This window comes from Manis javanica, chromosome 3 (genome assembly GCF_040802235.1).
Source record: "Manis javanica isolate MJ-LG chromosome 3, MJ_LKY, whole genome shotgun sequence".
Lineage (NCBI taxonomy): Eukaryota > Metazoa > Chordata > Mammalia > Pholidota > Manidae > Manis > Manis javanica.
Genome location: NC_133158.1, coordinates 114,293,853 through 114,315,914, shown reverse-complemented (window position 1 = coordinate 114,315,914; position 22,062 = coordinate 114,293,853). Strand labels below are relative to the sequence as shown.

At 44.6% G+C, this 22,062-nt stretch overlaps 1 long non-coding RNA gene across 3 annotated transcripts in view; it reads right to left on the bottom strand.

Moving 5' to 3' along the window:
• LOC108405441 (uncharacterized) overlaps window positions 1-22,062 on the bottom strand; it is a 62,861-nt gene that overhangs the window by 3,818 nt on the left and 36,981 nt on the right. Inside the window, exons 5-7 of one of the 3 annotated variants that reach the window (XR_012129286.1) lie at window positions 9,840-10,012; window positions 3,220-3,361; window positions 696-1,079 (exon numbers count right to left, since the gene is read on the bottom strand). This is a non-coding gene — a long non-coding RNA (uncharacterized lncRNA). Of the gene's footprint in view, window positions 1-695; window positions 1,080-3,219; window positions 3,362-7,031; window positions 7,411-9,839; window positions 10,013-22,062 lie in introns of those variants that run through there. The other 2 variants (XR_001855178.3, XR_012129287.1) reach the window with 2 other exon arrangements.

Genomic DNA, 22,062 nt, shown 5'->3' with positions numbered 1-22,062 from the left:
AGGGCTGTTCTTTGAGTTCCCCTTCTCCCTCTCTGTGCCTCTTGAGCCCCCTTAAGTGCACAGTTTCCTTTATCTGTTTTCTTTATCAAAAGCTCAGGGTCAGCTTCTGGGGGTTCCTTAGGTGACGGCAGTCCTTTAAATAGTTACATATAGGTAGTCAGTATGATCAAGGCACCAGGAGAAAGGAAGACTTTCGGCTCTGCGGTCCCCCCAGGTTCAGCTGCAACTCTGTGGGACAGGGAGACCTACTCAGGAATGCTGATGTAGCCCCAGGCCCACCACAGCTAGAGCCTCATCCCCAGCTCTCTGGCTAAAGGGGAGAGAGCCTTGCTCTAGCCCCCTTCCCCAGGTCTCTGACAGAGCCATGCTTGTGTTCCCCACTCCAGGCACTGCCTTGGTCATTCCCAGGGGTGGCCTCACCAGAAGTACTAGCTTGGAGCTGGGACCAAGGGCACCATCTTACAGAATTCTCCACTCCACCCCCAATCTCTTCATATAAATAAGAACAAACTTGATTTGCTGTCCCTGGCAAAAGCCTAATTTACTTCTGAGATGACTACACCCTTTGCTCTCTACTGGTTTCTTTGGGGATGTCTCTCAAAGTTGTATTTATTAATGAAATAAATATTTTTGAATAACTGGGTTTACTTTAAAATTGTGCTCATTGAGAAAATAACTGGGTAAAAAAGGCAGAGGACAAAATGCTTATGTGCGTGTATGTATGCGTGTATGTATCTCCCCTAGCCACAGAAATACGAAATACACTGAGGAAAAAAGTCTGCATGGACAACACCAGATTGTCATCTGTAGATGATGAATTTATAAATGATTTTTATTGTCTTTCTTTTTATCCAGATTGTCTACTATTTCTAGTTTATGAGAGGTAACAGAATTATTCTGTTCAATTGTTAATGCAGCAAAGTACATCATAAAATGTTGTTTGCTGCTCACAAGCATTTCCAGAGAGTGTGAGGAAGGAGATGGCAAATAGCCCCTGGCCTCTTTGTCTCAGTGTCTGCACATGAGAGCCGATCTTGAGAGCTCCAGGCTCTCCGTGGACTTGCCAGGCTATTAGCAACCTGTGGGGGCAAAGGAAAACAGAAGTTTCTTACTGAAGAATGGACCAAAGACGGACCCAGGCCTGAAATGGGGTTCAGAAGAGAAGCTCAGCTACCCTTGACTCCCCTTGTCTCCCTAGCTGTCTAGTCCTGGCCCCAGCGGACTAGACAGTCTCTCAGAGCAAAACCATTCCCGGGTTACTGCTGAATCTTCAGTGCTAGGCACAATATCTGACACTTAGCGGCCACTCGGTGAATGCTGGTTGAATGTGTGAGTGATTGCATGACCTCTCAGCTCACTTGTACAAGACATGTGAGATGGCATTTCTTGCTTTGGGGCTATCTTTGGACTAGCAATTCCACCTAAGTGAGGGACCACACTTTGAGATATATATGAAGATTTCAGCTCAACAAAAAGGATTCACACTTCGATTTGTTTAGGAAGATTTCAGCTCCTGTTGGTACATTCAGGAGGCTTCTTTCAGAGAGCTGAGTTCCGGTCAATAGACATGATCTAGAAGGGGCTGATATAGAAGGGTCCCATGCTGGCTGTGAAAAGAGACCAGATGTTCCCTACGTATCCTTCCAATTCAAATTTTATGGCAACTGCCAATTCCTGGTTGGGAAAACTTATGGGAACTTGTCTCTTTCTTTCAAAAATATTCTTTAACCCTGAAATCATTCCTATGCTTATTAAAACTCCCCTTTGAGACAGCCAAATATGATTCAAGGAATGGCAGGGTGTCTCCTTGCAGCAACCAGGGGAGAAACAGGCAATATTTAAGAAAGCCTCCTTTGGGCACCCTGGACTGGCCTGGGATCTGTGCAGGACAGTGTTAAGGAACTGAATTCCTGGTCCTTTCCACAGGCATCTGACAGCCCCAATCCCTGGGAAAACATGCTGTAAGACTGGTGACATTGTAAGTATTTCACAAGCAACACTGTATGAGCACCTGCCACTGAGAAACAATGTGATATGGAGCCATGGTGTAGAACAGGATCTGCAGGCTCTCTGCATTTGGCTGCTGGATCCTGGGGAGGCCCTGGAGAAGGGGTGGGCAGCCAGTGAAGCCAGGGGAGTACCTAGGAAGCTAAAAGCAGCAGCTCTTTCACAACTGGCACAGAAGGCTTTCAACAGTTTCAGAACCATCATGATCATCCTCGTGCATACCAGCTTGATACCAGCCACGCTCTAAAACCACTTCTGAGCAGGGTGACCCTCTGGCAGAGGCTGCAACCCCATTGCTACAAGCCACATTTTATGGAGTTCTTTTATTAGTCTCTCACGTAACCCATAGCCACATCATAAAATTAAATACCCCATTCTGTACATCAAGTCCACTGACTTCTTGAGCCCTGATTAGCCTGGGCTTTTCCCTCTGGGGGTTGTATTACAGTAACATTATAACTGACAAAATAGGAATCTTTCCTGGGGGCAGTCAAATCCCTCAGACTAACTCAGCTTAAGCTGTTGTCCCAGTGTGTCCTATCCCTGATGCCCCTTTGCCAGCTTTCTGTTGATCTCTCTCTGAGTCCTTCCTTCCCACCCTCTCCCATCTCTCCTTCCTCCTCCTTCCCAATCTCCTTCCATCATTTTTTAAAACATTGCAGAGCTGCAGGTGCTGAAATGCTTGCCTGGAATCTCTGGTCAGGGTAGCCCCAACTCACCCCTGAGAGTAAATTTAGCCTGTGGGTGATATCCCAGAAGGAGAGGTTATCTTTAGCCTGGCAGAAGTTGGGAGGCAGTCTGGGCCATGAAGGGAAACAGCAGAGGGAGGGGAGAAGGGAGAAAGGGAACTAATACTCAAGAGTCCACAATAGCTCAAGTGTACTAAGGTGGAAGAGAACAAAAAGTGGTGGTGTGCTTCCTGAAACATGAGGCTCTTCCGGGAAAACCCTGGAATAATGGGCTGTTTCATTCCATCCATGAACTAGGAATAATTTTAATAGCAGAAAAAACAGCTACATTATGGGCAGGCAGTATAAAACCACAAGCACACGTGTTCTCTGAAAAAAGCAACTCAGCATGATTGGTGGTTTTCAAGCTTTCCAGTTCATATCTGTTTACTACTTGTTCATTAGTTTTGTTGCCTGCAGGTGCAAAAGGTTTAAGACTTAAGAAAAATGTGTAGAAAAAATTTACATGGAAAAATTACATTACCTGAATTGGGGAACAGGCCACTACTATTCGATTTTAAAGGTGGAACATCTCAGTCCACCTCAGGAATATCAAGGGCTCAGCTTGGGGAGAACAAGGACTCCTATTCCTGAATGTTCGAGAAAGACCATTCATTGGCTTTTCCCTAGGAAGAAAAAGAACATTCCTTGTTATCGTCCTGATGCAAGAAATCCTTCCTTTGCGCTCATGAAAACGCTTTGTGCTACTGTTTATATTCACGGCCTCTTGTTTGGCCTTCCTTTATACAACAATTCATCAGAATCTTTCATCAAAACAGAGCACTTGCTAGTTATTATTAGGGGGAACTGAGGTCCTAGTGTGAACCTGAGCTGGAGTTCTAACATGTCTGAGCATGTCTGACAACTGCCTGAGATGCCGGGAGCCTCCTGGGAGGGAGCTCATTCTGTGGGAAAGGAGACCAAGAGACCTAGGTTGACCCAGAAGGACAGCCCTGTTCACTGGACAAGAGCAATTAATTCTGAGAATCCCTTGGCCAAACATGTATTGGACATCAAGAGCAGCAGGACCATATGGAAAAACCAAGACCACTATGTTGAAGTTTTGCAGGAAATCTGAGCAGACAGCAGAGCTTAGCACATGGGAGCATCACACAGGAAAGGTGAAGAGCAAAAAACCTTCCTCACTCCCCAGAGGTCTGGCTCCAGTGTCCCTGGAGGTGCCCAGCAGGAGCCAAGCAGCCAGCAGGAAGAGGTCCCAAAGACTTCTGGGACTACTTGGATAGGGCTGGAAATCCTTCCCTGTGGGCAACCTTAGGGTATGGGACCACAAAGAAGTCATCTGTCCTCAGGCAGTGAGACCTGGGGCACTCAGCTTACTTTGCCAAGCACTTGAATAATTAAGTCACCTTTTCTCCTTTCCATCTTTAGATTAGATGACACTACTTAGACAAGGAGTCTATTGAGGGTATCTTTTATTTTAATGTTATAGGAGTGCATTTTGGTCCTCGTTATTCAATGAAAAGTTACTTTATTTATCTCAGTGAGTCTTCCTCTTACCAATGTATAGCAGAGTAACCAACAAATGACAGGACATTTACAAATACTTTAATGAGAGTCCAATCCAGTAAATAATTTGCTGATCGCCATTAGCTATATTCCTTATGATACACCCTGAAAGCATACTGGTGTTTGCCAAAATGTCCTAATATTTGCTATCCATATTGAGTCTGCGGCCAACCATGTCTCCTTAGATCCTTTTTCCACTACCCTTGACCAGACCAATCTTTCACCAGGTAGTATTTGACATATCCAGATTTTATCACTACACAGTTTTTATTACTAAACATCATTCAGAATGTGCAAGTTCTCCAGCTCTCAAGTTCACTGAACCTTAACAATGTCACCATCACCCACAAATGTGTTGAGTATGTTCACAGCAACCTTATTAGGTCACCACAAGAGTTACAAAAATATTGTGCATGTGTACATATGGCATCTCTGGGAAAGAAACTCAATGATGGTTGCTCCTGGAGAGGGAAATGATGAGTTAGGGAGTTGATGATTGGAGGCACAACTTTCATTGTATACCCTTTTGAATCATTTTAATTTTTAAATCATGTGCATGTATTACTTTTCCAATTAAATTTTTAAAAGGCTAATTCTGAACAAATAAAAATACAGCAAAGAACAAGACACAGTTCTGACCTGATCAGTGGTGCTGACAGGTGCTCATAGTTGATACCATATGCTATGGAGTCAAATGTCCGTCCACACAGTGCCACTGGCCCAGTGGAATGCCTCACTGAAAGCGTGAAGGATCATGCAATGACCTGCCTGGCTCCTGGCGTTGTAGCCCTTTCCCCATAACTGGGGCAACAAGACTTCCTGCTATGCCCAAGGCCCCAGGACTAATCCTGCTCCCAGTCTGCAGGGACTTCAAGACACTCCAGGCTTGGGTGACACTGCCTTTGTGCTCTCTTGGCAGAGGGTGGTCCAGACGTCCAATGGTGGGGATACACATCATCTTCATTTTTACATTGCTTGCTTATGAAATCCATTGAGGGATAGCAGGTATCTCTGAGATCAGCAGCGTCCCTACTCTTCCCCTTACTCACCACATGCCGGTACTAAGAACCTCCTTTGTGTGGGAGCTTAAACCAGGCCTGGGGAAGAAGTAGGTAAAGTGGAAACGAACAGACCAGTGCCCTCTGGGAGCTCGTGATCTAGTAATAAAAACAGATGGAGCCCAAACCGAGGAGATTTACTGCATATAGGTAAGTGTGAGGGAGGAACAAAGAAGAAAGGATTGCTTTCAGTCATCAGCAGGGAGATAAGGAACAGCCCAGGAAAGCTTTTAGGAGGGGATGACATTGTGAAGACCTGGGAGCTCCTGGGATTTCAGTAGCTGAAGACAGAGCCTTCCAGATCAAGGCTGTGGCTGGGAAGGGGGGGCCTGCACGGGAAGGGGGGCCTGCACGGAAAGGCTCTGCACTTGCGCTCTCCCATTCCTGGGACAAGGAACACAAAATGGAAGGTGAAAGGTGCTGGTCCTGAGAACCCGAGGCCACATTAGTTCTTTCTGTGTAAAACTGCCTTTCTCTACCATCATGTCTGTCTTGTCAACACCTTCTCTTCAAGCCCCATCCCTAATAACAGCCCCTCCCCCAGAAACCCACTCCGACTTTCCCAAGCAGGATTAGTTAGTTGTCCTGGCTGCTGCCCTCCCACTGCTCACTGTTCTAGAGAGTCAGGAAAATTTAGAGGATATGCACAGGTTCTAGGGCCATTCTGCTTGGGTTCAAATCCTGGCTCAGCCTTTGACTTTCTGAGTCATCTCAGGCGAGTCACTTACCCTCTCTGGGCCTCAGTTTCACCATCTGTAAAATGACATAACAATGGCACATTCCTCCTAAGGTAGCTGTGAAGATGGGACAAGTTGGTGCAGCAGAGCAGGCCCCACCTCAGTGTGTGCTCTGGGCTGCTTACAGCCCTGGGCTGAAGGCCCTCCACTTGGCTGGCGGCCTCTGTGAACATCAGAACCTTGAGGACCAGGGCCCCCTCTTCACCTCTGAATCGCTCTCGCTCTTTCTGCGGTGCTTAGAGGTGTCCGGCAAAGTAGGGGTCCAATTACTGTCGTCTGAAGGGACCAACCAAACGCGGTCACGAAAAGAACAATGAGTCAAGTCCAAATGCAAAGACAAAGTAATGTAGGTGAAATTATGGGAAAGGAATGTTGAAAAGTAAATGCAGGGGATGAGAATTTGCCACAGTTACAGAGGAGGAAATTCCTATCACCTCTCCGCCATCTCTCCGCATGGGGACTACGCATTTTTATTTGAATGGTAACTGCCCTCTTCCTTGCCAGCTTCCCCGGGCTGGCCGTCCTCCCGGGGTCTCCCCTCCCCTAACCCCTGCCCCTCTGGGACTACCGCGACCCTGACCTCGACTCCCACGCAGGGCAGCAGCCGGCCAGCCGGCGGGCGGGGCAGGAAGGGGGAGACGCGGCTCCGGCCCCGAGATCCTTAACTGCAGCTTGCAAAGCCCAGGCTGATCCTAATCAGTGTGGGAAAGGAGCGCGGGTCCGCCCGCCTGCCGGAGACGCCGCCTCTTTTCATAAACTTTATCGCTGTGCACAGCGGCTGATAAACCACCATAAATAAACGACAGCGGAGTGTGCGGCTGGCCCCAGGCTGCCGGCGCGCACGCACGCCTGGGCCCTGCAGCTCCCGAGGGAATGAATCACCCGCCAAGTTGGAAAGAGTTCCATGCTCTCCGCCTCTCCAGACCAACGCCATAAATAATCATAAATTCTTCCCCTTCCCAGCACCCCCTCACCTTTTGTTTCATGGATTCAATAAAAAGCCCAGGAGTTTTCCTTCTGGCTGCCGGGCCACCCCTCCTGGCTGGGGCATAGAGTGTGCTCTCCCCGGTTACCCTCTTGCCTCAGGTCAAGCTCCTCAGGCCTACCTTGGGCCTGTGCCTGTGGCTTCCTTATCGCAAATCCCCTCTGGCTCCTGCTCAACCGGGAGGCCAGGCGCTAGAGCCGGGTGGGGAGGGGTGACTTAAAAGTCTCCAGTGGCAGGTGATGAGAACTGGTGCCCACAAAAGTAGCTCCAAACATGTGTGGATGGATAGCTTATTGCTGCCAAGTCACACCAGGAGCCCTGGGCCCTGGGCTTGGCTGCACCCGGCGTGTTTAGAGGCAGAGGGAACAGGCAATACTCTGCAAAGGGAGGGAGGGAGGGACCCCTCTCCACTTAAATAATAGTGTGAGCAGATGTACCTTAAATGTTATTTGGAAGATCACATGATCTGCATTCTTTGGTTCTTGAAATTTTGACTCAGGGGCCCCCAAATAAATTGATTTGGAGACTGAAGTTTGAGGACGCCAGGAGGATGAAGGAGTAGAGAAAGGCAGAGTTGTGTAGAACAGCCCAAAACACGAACCTCACAGAGGCTTCTCACCCAGCTCTGCTCCCACCTGACTCTGGGCCTCAGGCAACTACTGCCTCTCTCCTGCCCTCCGTTTCCTCATCTGTCTGTCTCATGGATGAATAATATCTAAAAGGATCCTCCAGCTTTCCTACTGTGTAGGAAATAGCATCCTTCTTTTAAATCACTGCATTTCTGAGGTGTCTTATTAGTGGCCCCTCTGAAGAAACAGTTACCATGCCCTTGAAAGAAACTGGGGCATGGCCAGTTTTTGTAACTTTCTCTTCATTAGTGAGATTAACACCAGACCCTACCCCTCACAGAGGTTACAGGGATCCAGGGTCCCTTCAGCCAGAATGAAGTCTGCCTTTGAGGTAAAAAGACATTTCAAAATCCAGCAAACTGAATAGTATTAGCTCAGTGCTTCTCAGGCCCCAAGTGTAAGGGGCCTACTATGACTATGATTCTGCTTCATATGGATGGGACCAGCTGGCTCAGAACACCTAATCCAGAAGAATAAATGTTTCCCTCAGTGGAAAGCGAGGCTGGAGAGGAAAGGAGCCTCTGACGGCAGCTCTAGAGATAGCAGATGGGAGTCAATTGCTCTTTGGTGTAGTGTTCCCGGGAAATGGGTGTTCGGAGCCGCCCCTCCAGCCACAGCCAAGAGGAGGAGCTCACTTATGTAACAGACTTGGACAAAGACCTGCTTCTTCTAGAACCCATTTCAGACACTATAACATGTCCCAAGGGAATGTGTGGCCCCAGACAGGCTTCATTTCCTGCTCTTTGGACAGAAAGCCACTCAGTCTTGCTTCCCTCATTTGCATAATGTCAAGAAAAATGAGTCATCCTGAATTGTCATTTGTTAAGAAAGGTTGGCAAGAGGTTTGCAGCTAAGACTGGCATTGATTTCTCAGAAAGGAACGAACGCTAACTCAATCACTGATTTATTGTGTGAATGTGTGATGGACATTCCAGGCCTCATTTTTCCCAATGGACTTTTAAGGTTTCTTTCTGCTCTGTCTTACTGGAACTGTTAACACATATGGACTGTCATGAGTAGAAGCAAGATTTTAAGTTGTCCAGAACAGAGTTAGGTAAGGGAAACATCTAAAAGTGACTCCTCCACATTGTTCTTACTTTCCGTTCTGTCTGCTATTGTGGGGGTCAACAACCAGAAAGCAGAGAATAGTCAAAACAGGTACAGCTGAGCGTCAAGATTGAGCTAATCTGCCAATTCAATTATTTTACAGGAAGAGAAGCTCTGGCTGGGGTATTGGGTCTGTACCATTTGCAATCACAGAATTTTGTAGAATTTGATGAGATTCACATGCCCCCCACCCAATTGAATGCACACGCAAATATATACTTGTCTTTGCAGATCATTTCAGGGGTTCACAGAGCCCTGAGGCCCCATAGGAAGACCCTGTTAGGAATCTTTGCTCCAGAGGCTAATAAAATACTGGTGCTCTGTTTCCTCATCTGTAAGAAGGAAATACTACACATCTCCAACCAGCTTCACGCAGGAGGAGGAGGAGGATAAATAGACCTGTGCTATTAACACACATTGGTTCTATGCCTGATAGCCATTTTGATGCATTTTGATGATAGTAATATTGATGCATCCTATTACCATTGGCTGCCATAGTCATCCCCTATCCTACTTTGTGAGATGTAAATTCCCTTACAAGACAGCAGCAGCCCTGTCTGTGAAACTCCCTAAGCAAATCCTTCTGGGACACCAGCACTGTAAGTCTTTATACTTGCCTGTTAGAAACATGAGTCCCCACAGAGACCAAAGCGAAGGCTGGAGGTGGCCTGCATTCAAAGGGTGATAACTGGTGGGGTAGGAATGTACCAAATGTCGCCCTTGTGACTTTAAGAATTAATGTGACCTTCAGAAGAGTCTTCCTTTCTCCTAGAGTAGGTTGTGATATTACAGAAATTAACTTATTGAAACAAAACCAAAGTTTAGGGGGAAAGCTTTTGATGAAGTTATCAGCTAATATATTACAGAGAGTCAGTCCATTTGGTGCAAGAAACCAAACCTCTATTTCTATATCACCTGTATGATGAAGGGACTGGTTTAGATTCCATAGTTGTTAATCTTCATGAGTTCTCAGATTCTTTGAGAATCAGACATAAGCTATAGTTCCTGGCCCCAGAAAATACACATGCACTGAACATGTACTCTCACACAACTCTACTTACAATTTAGAGAGTTTATAGAGCCCTGGCAGTCCATCTGTGGCCCACTAGATTCATGGAAGCAGCACTCTGCCTTCCCAAGGCCTCTTCTGCCTTCATTGTTGAAAACTTTTGGGATCCACAGGTGATTTCATCTGTGGCTGCAGGGCCAAGTCCTTGACCATTTCTCAGAACTTCTGCAAACAGAGGAAGGAGCAACGTGTTCTTCATATGGCTGTTGTGAAAATAGCCATGCTTTATGCACTCAATCTAGATTATGTCAAGGAAGCACAGTCCAGCAGCAGCTCTTCCAGACAATGGAATGAAACTGTAACTCAACTCTTTTGTCCTGGGAGATGGGGAATGAGGAGGGATAAAGAGCAAGCTGTAGTCAGGACATGAAGACAGCATAGTCCTTGGAGATGTGAGTGCTCAGAGTTTTGCAAAAGCCTGGATGACGAGCAGCCTTCCCTATGTGGAGGTTCTCAACAGACAGAGGGGCTCCTCCTGCAGCACCCTTAGCCTACCTGACTGTGGTTCATAAATATTCACTGAGAAAAAAATAACTTCCTCCTCCTCATTGACATCAAAGTTGGCCATGTCATTTGCCTGGCCAGTAAAATGAACAGAAGCAACACCTGTTACTTCCAGGCAGAAGATTTAAAAACCAGTTCAAGGTTTACCATGCACTCTTCTCCCTCTGCCACAGGACTGCTCATATTCCAAATCCACCACTCCACCAGCCTGGTCCCAGAGTGAAGGTGGCCTGGAGCAGTCCTGCTGTCAACCTGTCATAAACCTGAAGCAAGTGCAGGAAAAAGTTTGGTGTGTGAGCCAATGAGATTTTGGAGTCATTTGTAGCTACAGCAGAGTCAGGCTAGCTTACTGACACAGCATCCTGCTTTGGAAAGGAAGAGGGACAGGTGCTCAGAATGGCCCTCACTAACCTGCAGGGCTGCTGATGACACCACCAGCCGGTGTCAGCAGAGCCATGCGTGCACTTTGCACTCTTTCCATCCTTCTCCCCCGTCTCAGTTCACTGCGCCCCTGATCCATCACTCAAGTGCTCGAGAGCTCAGCAAAGAGCCAGCAGCCCATCAGCCATGCCACCTGAAGGGGATCCAGTGAAAGCCTCCCAAAAGATGTATCTACATCCTAACTTCAGATCTTTGCAGATGTAATTAAGTATGGACCTAGATGATCCTGGATTACCTGAGTGCACTCTAAATCCAATCTGTAAAGATGAAGGGAAGACAGAGGCAGAAACTGGAGTGATGCAGCCACTCACCAAAGACCACCTGGAGCCCCCAGAAGTTAGAAGAGGCAAGGGAATATTCTCACCTTGAGTTTTTAGGGGGACCCTGCAGTTCTCCAGACACCCTGATATCAGACTTCTAGCCTCCAAAACTATGAGAAAATAAATTCCTATTGTTTTAAGCCCTCCATCTTGTGGTAATTTGTTACAGCAAACATAGAAAACTAATACTCCACCTTAGCAAATAACCTTTTCTTCACAAGTTCCTCCCTTTTATATAATTCTTAAAGGCAAAAAGTATACACCAGTATACTAATGGATGCAGAAGAAAGCCTCTCTTTCTCACTACCCAGTCCCTAGGGCAAGGCCTCAATTATGTAAAGGGGGGAAACTGCCAGCTCACAAAACCTGACTGGTCTACTTCCTCTCTAGAGGAGACACCAGCAGTGAGAGAGGTTGAATCCTCTCACTGGCTTGCAGAGGGCTATGCAGAAACTGATGCTGAAAATAAGTAGCTCCTGGAATCAAAGCTCAAGGGACAGTACATAGAATTTTAGAGTCTTGAGGGTGGAGAGATCATGTAACCCAACATCTACAGACAGTTTTTAGAGGTATAAGAGAGCTTAAAGGATTTTTGCACATTGAGGGGGAATTTTGTTTTGTTCTCATAAAGACTCTGAAGCCCAAAGAGGGTTGCAATCTGCCCAAGGTCACAAACTAGAGGTTGATTCCTTCCCCACCACCCAGCACAGGAAGGAGCTTACTTTTCCACACAACTCCAGCTGTCCGGCCTGTGTGGCATAGCCCACATTAACACACCAGGAACAGGAGCTCACTACCTAGCTGGTCTGGCTGGCCTAGGTCCTTTGTGAACCCTCAACTCTCTTGATTTGGCATCCCTACTTCATGTCATTTTAAACATCTTAAAATGCATGTTCATCCCACATCAAATGTCATCTTTACTTTAAAAGTTTTCATGGTTCTTTTATAATTTTAGCTTTTATAAGTAATTGCCTACGAATAATTCATTTGATTTTAGATTTTCTACAGTGTCCCCAGCAATCCTCATACAGACCCAGAAACATCGGACCCTAGATTGTTTTCAAATGCAGTGAAATCTTTATGAATACTAAATTTCATAACTAATAAGAATTGATATCATGATTCCTTTGTACAGATTCAACTCAGCCAGTACAGATATTACAGGTATTGATCATCTCCATTTTAAGCCTTGGAGTAGAAGGGCTACTCTCCCAGCAATGCCCAACAAGGAATGAAAGAAGCCAAGAAGGATGCTACCCAGGTCTTCAGACTCTAGGAAAGAGCCCCCCTTTCCGCTGAGCCCAGCAGAGCTGACGCACGGAAGACGTCCCAGGATGACAGGGATCAGTCACAGAGGCACAGAAGTCAGCTTGAAGGCACCCCCCTCCCGTCACATTTGTGGCCATTTACTTATCAAAATAAACAATGATAGTAATAGTTTACTATAACTGAGTAAGATAAGAATCTGATACAGAAGTCTATACTAATACAAAAACATAAATAGGAGAGAAAGCTTTTCCTTACAGTAAAATACCAACTAATAAAGGGAGAAATGATGGAATTAGAAAAATTACCACTTAGCAACTAGCATAGTAATAATCAACTCATCCAAGAAACATCTGTAAATGTTAAAACTCATGGGTGAAAGATTGGTAAGAAATGGCAAATTTGCAAAGTTTCAGAGTACCTCTACATAAAATTCTTATTAACTACAAAGAGAAGCAATTTTACAATGAAAAAGCAGGAGGAAATATCTGATAAATACAAACTGAAGCACATTCTACAATATAATCAGAATGTGATACTCAAAAGTATCAAAGTTATAAAAGTCAAGGAAAGATTAAGGAATTATTCTGAATGAAGAAACTAAAGTGATATGACAAACTAAAGCAACAGGTGGCCCTGAATTGGATCCTTTGTTATAACAAAGATCATTTGATTGTCAGAACTTGAATGACATTTGAGAATTAGATGGTAGTAATGTATCAATGTTAATTTCCTTATTTTGATGATTGCATTATAATTATGTAGGAGAATTTCCTTATTTGTAGGAATAACACACTCAAGCAGTCAAGCTCCGGAAAAAAAGTTCATTATTTTTGCAACTTTTGGTCAAATATGAAATTATTCCAAAACAGAAAATTCAAAAAAGAAAGCCAGACACAAGCAAGTCAGAGTAGTGAATATTAAACATATTTTTATCACTTCTTCCAAGAAATCAGCTGCCTCCCTCTAGGACAGGCTGGTCACCTGTCAGTTAAGGCAGCCTGGTACATTGCTAGAAAGACTTGCATGCATTGAATGCCCAATAACCAGTCCTGTATCCTCACTAGGTTAAACTGATGATGCCTGATTGTATTTACAGTCAGCTTTCAGTTAGCAATGGCTCTTTCGCTTTACCTTTAAATCCAACCCATTCAATGAAAAAAAAGTTCTGAAAAACAGAACACTTAAGGGTATTGAAATGAACACTTTAATGTCTTTTTTTAAAAAGACCAAGATCTAGTTTTGTAATGTGAATGCTGGTTTTCTTCCAAGGGGGACACACCAGAAATGAGTGTGCTGTCATTACAGTGGAAGATGAACCAAAAGCAACAGCAACTTACTGCCACACAGAACAATGTACCTTCCTTGTGTTGGCTTTTCTTGTGCTTTCTACTGCCTTCCCACTAAATGATAAATTTCTAATAGAGTATACAGTGTATGTCTCTTCTTGCCTACCAATGGCTGGCTCGCCCTCCCTCCTTCCCTTCCTTCCTGCCTCATTGTCGAAATGCACTCAGCAGTGTCTGGGTCGATCAGAAAGTCTATTTTTCTTTCAGACTTTAGAAATCTACAACATCTAGTGAACCTATAATTAAGCTTAATATAACCTGGGGAAGGCAGAGAGAAGGAAAATGAAGGCTGTGAGAAAGAGGAGACATGCAGTTAGTACATATCCATTTCCTTTATGAAAAGGTGAATAAAGTGTGCAAACTTTGAGTGTCTTTATGTGTGCTGGGTTTAATATGAATCTCCAGCTATTTCAACTCATCTTTTTCAAAGAAATGACACACCTGGGGAATTCTTGGTGCCTTTCCACACCATTCCACAGAAAACTGCACTGACCCTCCATTCTCTCCAAGTAAAACAGACTGTCCCCTACTCACAATCTTGTTACTTCCCCAAAATTATTGTTTAAAGCTTGGAAACAATGTTACAATTTATAGCTTGATCTCCAGATTAACAAAAATCTCCCCATAATTAGTGTATGAAGTAACACACACACACACACACACACACACACACACATGCATGCACACACACACAACTTCATCATTAGAACTACTAAGGTAGCATGTTCAGGTAATGGCTGTGAGTTAAATATTCATAGTTCAGATACTATATGATGTAAGTGATACTCCTTTACTAGGAATTCAGACGTGAACACCAACATGGTGAGGGGTTCAAGTTAGGCTGCTCTCTCACTCACACCCACAAGTTCAGACCCCAAGAGCCTACACTGAATTATACTCCATGTACATCATTGTCTGACCATTTTTATCCCATCATCCACAGCTTCCATTTCCTCCCAATCTTGTGCTCTCTCACTCTCTGCCTGTCATAATCTATTTCACTGAGCCCAGAAAATACAACATGTTGGCAGAGAATGAGGCTTGAAAGGAAATTTAAGAAAGCAGGTACTAATTATCATTTTACCACTAAATATGTATTTCCTTAAGGATGGGTTTCTATTGATACTTGGTGGAATAAATATCTTTAGAATATTGTACCTATCATGATAATGAGAAAAAGGAAGTGGAAGAGGAGGAAGAAGACCTAAACAGCTATTGGTATCCACTCTTTGCTGTAACTGCACGTGACTATAAATTTATTAGATGTGACATGATTTAAGTTTTGAAAAATGATAAGACCATCGCCAGGGTGATCTCACTGAAAGTACAAATGGCACTGAAATTCTTATTCTGTGACCAAAAAAAGGGGACAAAGCTGTCCGGTATTCTCCCTATATGTTCTTCAAGACAAAGTTTCCAAAATAATCTCAGACATGGCGTAACATTTGCCAGGCAGCTGTTCTAGGGAACACCAAGAAGATAATCCTTGGGTCGATCATAGTCTTTGTATTTTTTTCTCTCTTCAGTGAATTCTGGGTCCAAGCATGTTCCAAAAGTTCAAATAAGTTTCTCTAAGGAGGCTTGATTTTACTTGAGCCTTTTAATGCCTATTCTACTGACCTAGCTGAGAAGGCAGTTTTTGGACTTCTTGGCAAAGGAATTGATCTTAACTCTGTTTCCAGAGGGCAAATGTCTATGAAGGTGAAGCTTCCACAGAAGTTCACCAGCCTCAAGATGTACCTGGTCTGAAGGCTCCTTCTCCATCCCTGAAGTAGCTCCCATCCAGAGTGGATGGAACCCTGGGACAGGGAGTTACAGATTCATTGATCTTAAGGGCTAGAAGAAAGCTGCAGGTCATTTGGCCCAGCCTCTCCCTTCCAGTTTGTTGGGTACCTCCACTATCTAGCAGATATTTTTCTAGATAACTAAATTCTTTCTACCAATAAACATATTCACATTCTCATGAATATTATAATACATCTGACCTGATCTCTCATTCAAATTAGTTCATTAAAAGAATTTTAGAGAGAGAAAAAAAGGATTTTGTGTGTTTACATAGACCTAGATATAAATAAAACCTTAAGGTCAGCCTTTCCCTCAAATCTTCAAAATGCCAGTTCTCTGATGCTACTGCTCCTTGAATCTCCGTCATCTGTCAAAGAACAAAGAGGACCATTAACGGAAGAGGAGACAGAGAAGCATGCAGTATGGACATGGGAACTGGAGAACAGAAGCCATCTCGGGCACAGGCAATGTGAGGGACATTCACACCTCCAAGGTCCTGACATATTGTTGCAGGAAGCCAGATTTCTGGCCTGGGGAAAATTGTTTTCTCTTGTCACTGAGCTTTCTGCATCTCTACCAAGAAATGGGTTAGTGTATTAGTTTTCTAGGGCTGCCATGACAAAATACCACATATTGGGTGGCTTAAGCAACAGATACTAATTTTCTCAACAGTCCTGGAGGCTGGACATTTCAGATCAGGTTTGGTTTCTCCTGAAGCTCCTCTCCTTAGCTTGCAGTTGTCTGCCTTCTCACTGTGTCCCCAGATGGCCTTTCCTCTGTGCATGAATATCTCTGGTGTCCCCTTTGGGGTCCAACTTTCCTATTTTTATAAGGACATTAGTAAGAATAGATTAAAATCCACCCCCCCCCACCCCCCGCCACCAACTGCATCTTAACTTAATCACCTCTTTAAAAGCCTGATCCCATATACATTTCCTGCAGACTAGCAGATGTATTACAGTGATGGAATGTGAGGAAATGTTCACTGAGACAAAAAAATGGAGAAGCAACAACTCAATGCTGAAAAGCAGGAAGTCAAATGACCTTCGAGGATCACCAGCTTTGGGAAATTATACGGGAAGTGGGTATCTCCAACTCCCCCAAGGGTTCTGAAGGTTTAATTCATGTCCAGAGTTCAAGCAAATGGCCTAAAACCTGTTTCCAGCTACAGCAGCACAGGCTCTCTCCTGTTACTTGTCCTGAGAGACGTCACCTGAGTGTGTTGTTAATAAGAAAGAATTCCATTGCTATCTACAAAGTTCAGACTTGCCCTAATAGCACATTCCTAATATTCCTAATTCTGCCACCTGCCATAGGCATATGTCTGTGAAGTCATTTGACCCCTACAATGTCTCTGCAAATAGAGTAAAAAGCTGAGGCTCACAGAGTTGGCACAGTTAGTGGGTTGTAGAGGATTTTAAAATGGGTCTTCTGACCCCAAATCTACATGAATAGTACATGGAGTCACTGATATGTAATGTACATTTGGCTAAATAAAACCAAATAAAAACTGGCTGAGTGAATGAACGAATAACAAACTGAATTTCTTGAAATTCCTCAGGAGACACCGTTCCCAAATTTAAGTATGAGATCACACATCCTCAGGAAAAGTTCTCAGGAAAGCATGGTTGACTAACTAACATTGTTTAGGAACAGCAGAAAGCATTTCCTATAGTCTAGATTTTTTAATGAAAGCATTACATAGAAGTAATTTGAGAACACCCATCTCTGTTTCTCCAGGTTTCTTGCAACAGTGTACAGACATCCCCACAGCAAGTGCTTAACATTGCTCAAAGCAGCCTTCCCTAGGACAATGTATTGTCCTCAGATGACTGTGGTCAGCTGCAGAGACACAGCCAGCCAGGGCAACAAGGTGCTGGCCAAGTCAGCCTCCACCAAGGCCTATGCATTCTTCACTTACCTGGAGGTAGAAATTTTTAGGAAAGAAGATGCTAGAAAGGGGGCCAAAGGAATTCAACAGAGGTAATTAGGTAAGAGCAACAAACCAGGTAAGAGAGAAAGCTATCTATTTACAGGCTCTTTTTGTCCTTCAAGTTCAAATCCACTTTCCCTATTTCTCAAAGAAAAAAATCACTCAATGGATCTCTGACACCTGATGTTCAAACTGGAAAAAATTCAGAGATAATAATGCCAATACTAACATTTGCACATCACAGGCATGATACAAACACTGTACCTGTTTTAATTCATTTAATCACCAGCAGGTACTTTGAGCATTGTCTGCCTCTTCAGTACCCCATCTTGTACAATCCAGGGTGTCATTGCTCACATTAACTTTGAGAGCACCAGTGGCACCCCCTGGAGTTGTGCAACCCTGCAACCTTGCTCACATTACAGTGGGGGAAGCACTTTTTTTTTTTTACCTCTGGAAAAATTGGTGTCTGGTAACTCACCACACAGCAAATTACTGATGGAACTGATTCTAGAAAGTTGACCCCCAACTTTGACTGAGCAATCTGACATAAGCCACATTCTGGAAGCTGTGAATGATTTCGGCATCAGTACCTTTAAAGAGCTCACAACTAATAGGGGAGGTCCTGGTAACAGAAGTACATGGGCCGACCCAGCTCCACGTTCAGGTTCTGATTAATGAATGGTTCCATTATCCCCTCGGTTTTACTTGATTTCTCCTTCCTCAAGTCCCTCCTCCAATAGGGTCACCACACTTCCATCTCAGCAGAGTTGAGTAGTTGAGGATGTGTTTTAAAGTCCCACCTCTGTATGACCTTGGGCAAGTTTCTGTGCCTCAGTCTCATCCTCTAGAATGTGGAGATAATAGCAGAACTTATTCCTGGAGTTGTTGGAATTAAATGAGTTTCTGTTTCTAAAGCAACTAAAATAGTTCATGGCACAAGTAAGCACAGTATGCACTTGTTTCATAAAAGGCTGGACTGTTAAGCAGCCTCCTAGCTTCAGTCTCTTCCTACCACATCCACATACTCTTCTGGAACCCACATCTGCTTCCCAAGGGATCTACAGCAGTAGTTCTCAAACTTCAGTTTGCACAAGGATCTCCTGGAGGTGCTTTCAAGAAATGTAAACTTCTGAGCCACTCCCTGGAGTCTGGTTTAGGAGGTCTAGGTGGAGCTCAGAAATCTAAATTTTTAACGCATACCTACAAAGGATTCTGATGTAGGCAGTTTGAAGGCACAATTTGAAAAAGGGGGGCCTTCCAGCTGAAGTCCACTTTTAGCGCAGCTCTCAGTGACCCCAGTCGTTGGGCCTTTGTCCACCACTCCAGTCTCACTGCTCAAAGCCCCACCCTGCTCCTGCCAGCCAGACCTGCGTCAGGAAAAATCCAAAGCCATGCTGAAGTCAAGCCCAGCTGCACTTCTCCTTCTGACTGTTGTGTTGCATGAGATGAGAAAAAGGCTGAGCTGACCTCGCACAGTCTCTGTGGCCACACCAGTGGGTTCTTGTGGGACTGCACCTCTGTGAGTTAGTCCCGAGCAAGCAGAAAAGCTGAGAGGGACAAAACACATCATTTTTCTGAGCTCCTATTCTATTTCTGGATCTCCCTTAGAGACTAGACCCCTTGTTTTCTTCTTTTAAAGTAACTCAGGGGGTTGTCAGTGCTACATTTGGGGAAAGGAAGGTGAGAAGGGGCAGATCAGACAGAAGTAGGTCTGACGCCAAGGGGACAGCACACTGGAATAAGGAAACATTAAGATCAAGGAACAGCCTTGCTCTGAACCATGAACTCATTCAGAGAAAATGAACACTTTTTCTCTCACAGCAGAGCAACTCAAACTGACAGCGTCAGGCTCCCTAAAAACTTCAGTCTTAACATACTAGTCCAAGAACTTTATACCTGTTTTCCCCAGTTATAAAATACAAGCACTATTTTAAAAGGTGTTTATTCAGAAAATAAAAGTCCCTGTTAACACCACTATTCCTAGCCACCGCAGCCCCCCAGCAGGAACCATCCTTCTCAATGAATTCCAGGTCAAACCCATTTGTTTTTCATATCTAAAGCAGACTTCATCAACCACCAGAGCAGCAAACTACATTCTATGTCTGTAATGGGTTGAATGCTGTCCCCCCAAAAGGCATGTCTATCTGAAATCTGTGAAATGCAATCTTATTTGAAAATAGGGTCTTTGCAGATATAAGTTAAATGCAAATTAACTTAATTAAAGTATAAGTTAAGATGAGGTCATACTGGTTTCTGCTCTAGACCTTTTTGGACCACCGTAATAAAAATATCATAGACTGTGTAGCTCATAAACAATAGAAATGTGTTTCTCCCAGTTCTGGATGCTGGAAGCATGATGGGGTGACAGCTCTCCTCTGGTTCCTGGCCAGTGTCCTCACGGGGGAGAAGGGGTAGGATGCTCTGTGGGGTCTCTTTTGTACAGCACTAATCTGTTCACGAGGACTCCACCCTCACGACCTCATCACCCCCCAAAGGCCCCACCTCTTGACAACATCCCACTGGGGGTTAGGATTTAACATATGAATTTGGAGGAGCCCAAACATTCAGACCATAGCAGGTAAGGTCATACTGGGTTAGCATGGGACCCAAATCCAATCACAGATGCCCTTACAGAAGAGGAGACACAGAGAGGAAAACACCCTGTGAAGACAGGGACAGGCAGGGAGAAGACCAGGTGACCACAGAGGCAGATCTGTGGGTTGGGGGAGCAGGCCCTGGAACTCCGGGAATGCCCACCATCCCCAGGAGCTAGGAAGAGGCCAGGGAGGATTCTCCTCTAGAGCCCTCAAGGGAAGCACTGCCAGCCAACACCTTGATTTCAGACTCTGGCCTCCAGAGCTTTAAGAGAGGAAATTTCTGTTGTTTTAAGCCAGTCAGTTTGCAGGGCTGTGTTGTGGTAGCCCTACCGGACTACCCAACAGGTCCCTTTCTTGATGATGGAAAATTATACTCTGCTGTTTTTCAGATTGATCATTAGACAGCCATCGGGTCAGTTAAACAGGAAAACATCTCTAGGATAAGCTCAGCTAAGGGAAAACAATAAAAAGTAGCTTTCTTTTTGAATCAGGACCTTTGCAAAGCCAGCATGGGGTGGAGTGAGAGCACCCTGCTGGAAGCAAGTCCTTTCCATGACAGCGTTCCCATTTCTTTGAGGGGTTGTCCTCTCCCCTCATTCTGTGAGGGTTTCTGGAGGCTGTCAAAATCCTTGACTTCCCCAACAAGCTGCCACATGACCCATGCTTTGTTGCTTCAACTCTCTTCTGGAATTTTTGTCCCAAGACAGTGATGCTGCTAAGCCCCAAAGGGACTGTGCAGCGGGACCTGCTGAATGGCTTTACTGCTATGTCCTCCAAAAGGCTTCCTCTTCTGCTGAGTCAGCCAGAAGCAGTTTTTACTGCCTGCAACCCAGACCTCTAATGGAGATGCCTGTCTGCATCCAACAACCCTAGCAAGAGGGAGGACAGAAGGGGACTCCTGCGAGTGCCTGATGACGTATCCCAACCGTCCCGCACCCGCACACACACACAGCTGCATCTGTTGCAAAAGTCCAGCTAAAAATAGTAGTCATCATGTTTTCCAAAGCGCCTTATATAGAGACCTTTGACAGAAAGTTTAGAGATCAATAGAGTGCTAGATAAAACTCCACTCTCATATTTCTTTCTACCAGACAAAACGTATCACATAGCTTGGTGTGTTTCCCTGCTATCCACATGAGTGTTTTGTTTCAGTTAAAGCTACTACCTGACCAAAATGATTACATTAGTTCACAACTTGAAGTACATTTTTCCCTCCCCTTTTACTTACTTTTGATCTTTGGGTTTCATTTCAAATGTTTGTTGTAAGATCCCTAAAATCTTTTGTGGAAATAGGTGAGATGTAAATTACAAATTAAGTAGAAAAATGATCAAATGATCTCCATAAATCTTATCAAGTGAGATCTGTAAGTGATCTAAATTTAGTTTCCAGAAGGGTTTAATATATTCCCCAGACATAGTTTAATTAGAACTGGGGAGGAAACAGGACCGCAAAATACAATACGCTCCACCCCACCTGCCTGGATGTTGCCAGCATTTTCATGTTATCCCCAAACTCCAATGCCATTACCTTCGAAGGCCCAGCTTAGCCCCCTGAAATACGTCCTGCCAAGCTTTCAGCAGCATTCACGAAATAAACCAGACAAATTCCTGCAGGATCCCAAAGGCAAAAGGCCATGCCACACCCTGGCCTCTCACCAGAAACTTATGAAATCTACAGGCCACACTGGTCTTGTTTTGTTCTGTTTTCATATTTTTTAACTGAGTCGGTGTGCTCACCTGAAAGAGCTGGCCCGTTGGGAAGAGATTTCACCAGGTGACCCTTTGGCCAGAGAAAAGCCATCTTTATTTTGCAACCCCTTCTCCTATCCCTGGGCCCTGAAAATAATACCAACACCAACTTCTCTCAAATCTGAGGAGCCATTGTGTAGATTTGAACAAGTCAGTTACTCTTTCTTTGCCTCGGGGAGCAGGAAAAAAAGCAAAACAAAACACAGATGGGACTCCTCACAGAAACCAGACCATAGAACTGAAAAGATTAATACTTTCCATGGTCAGA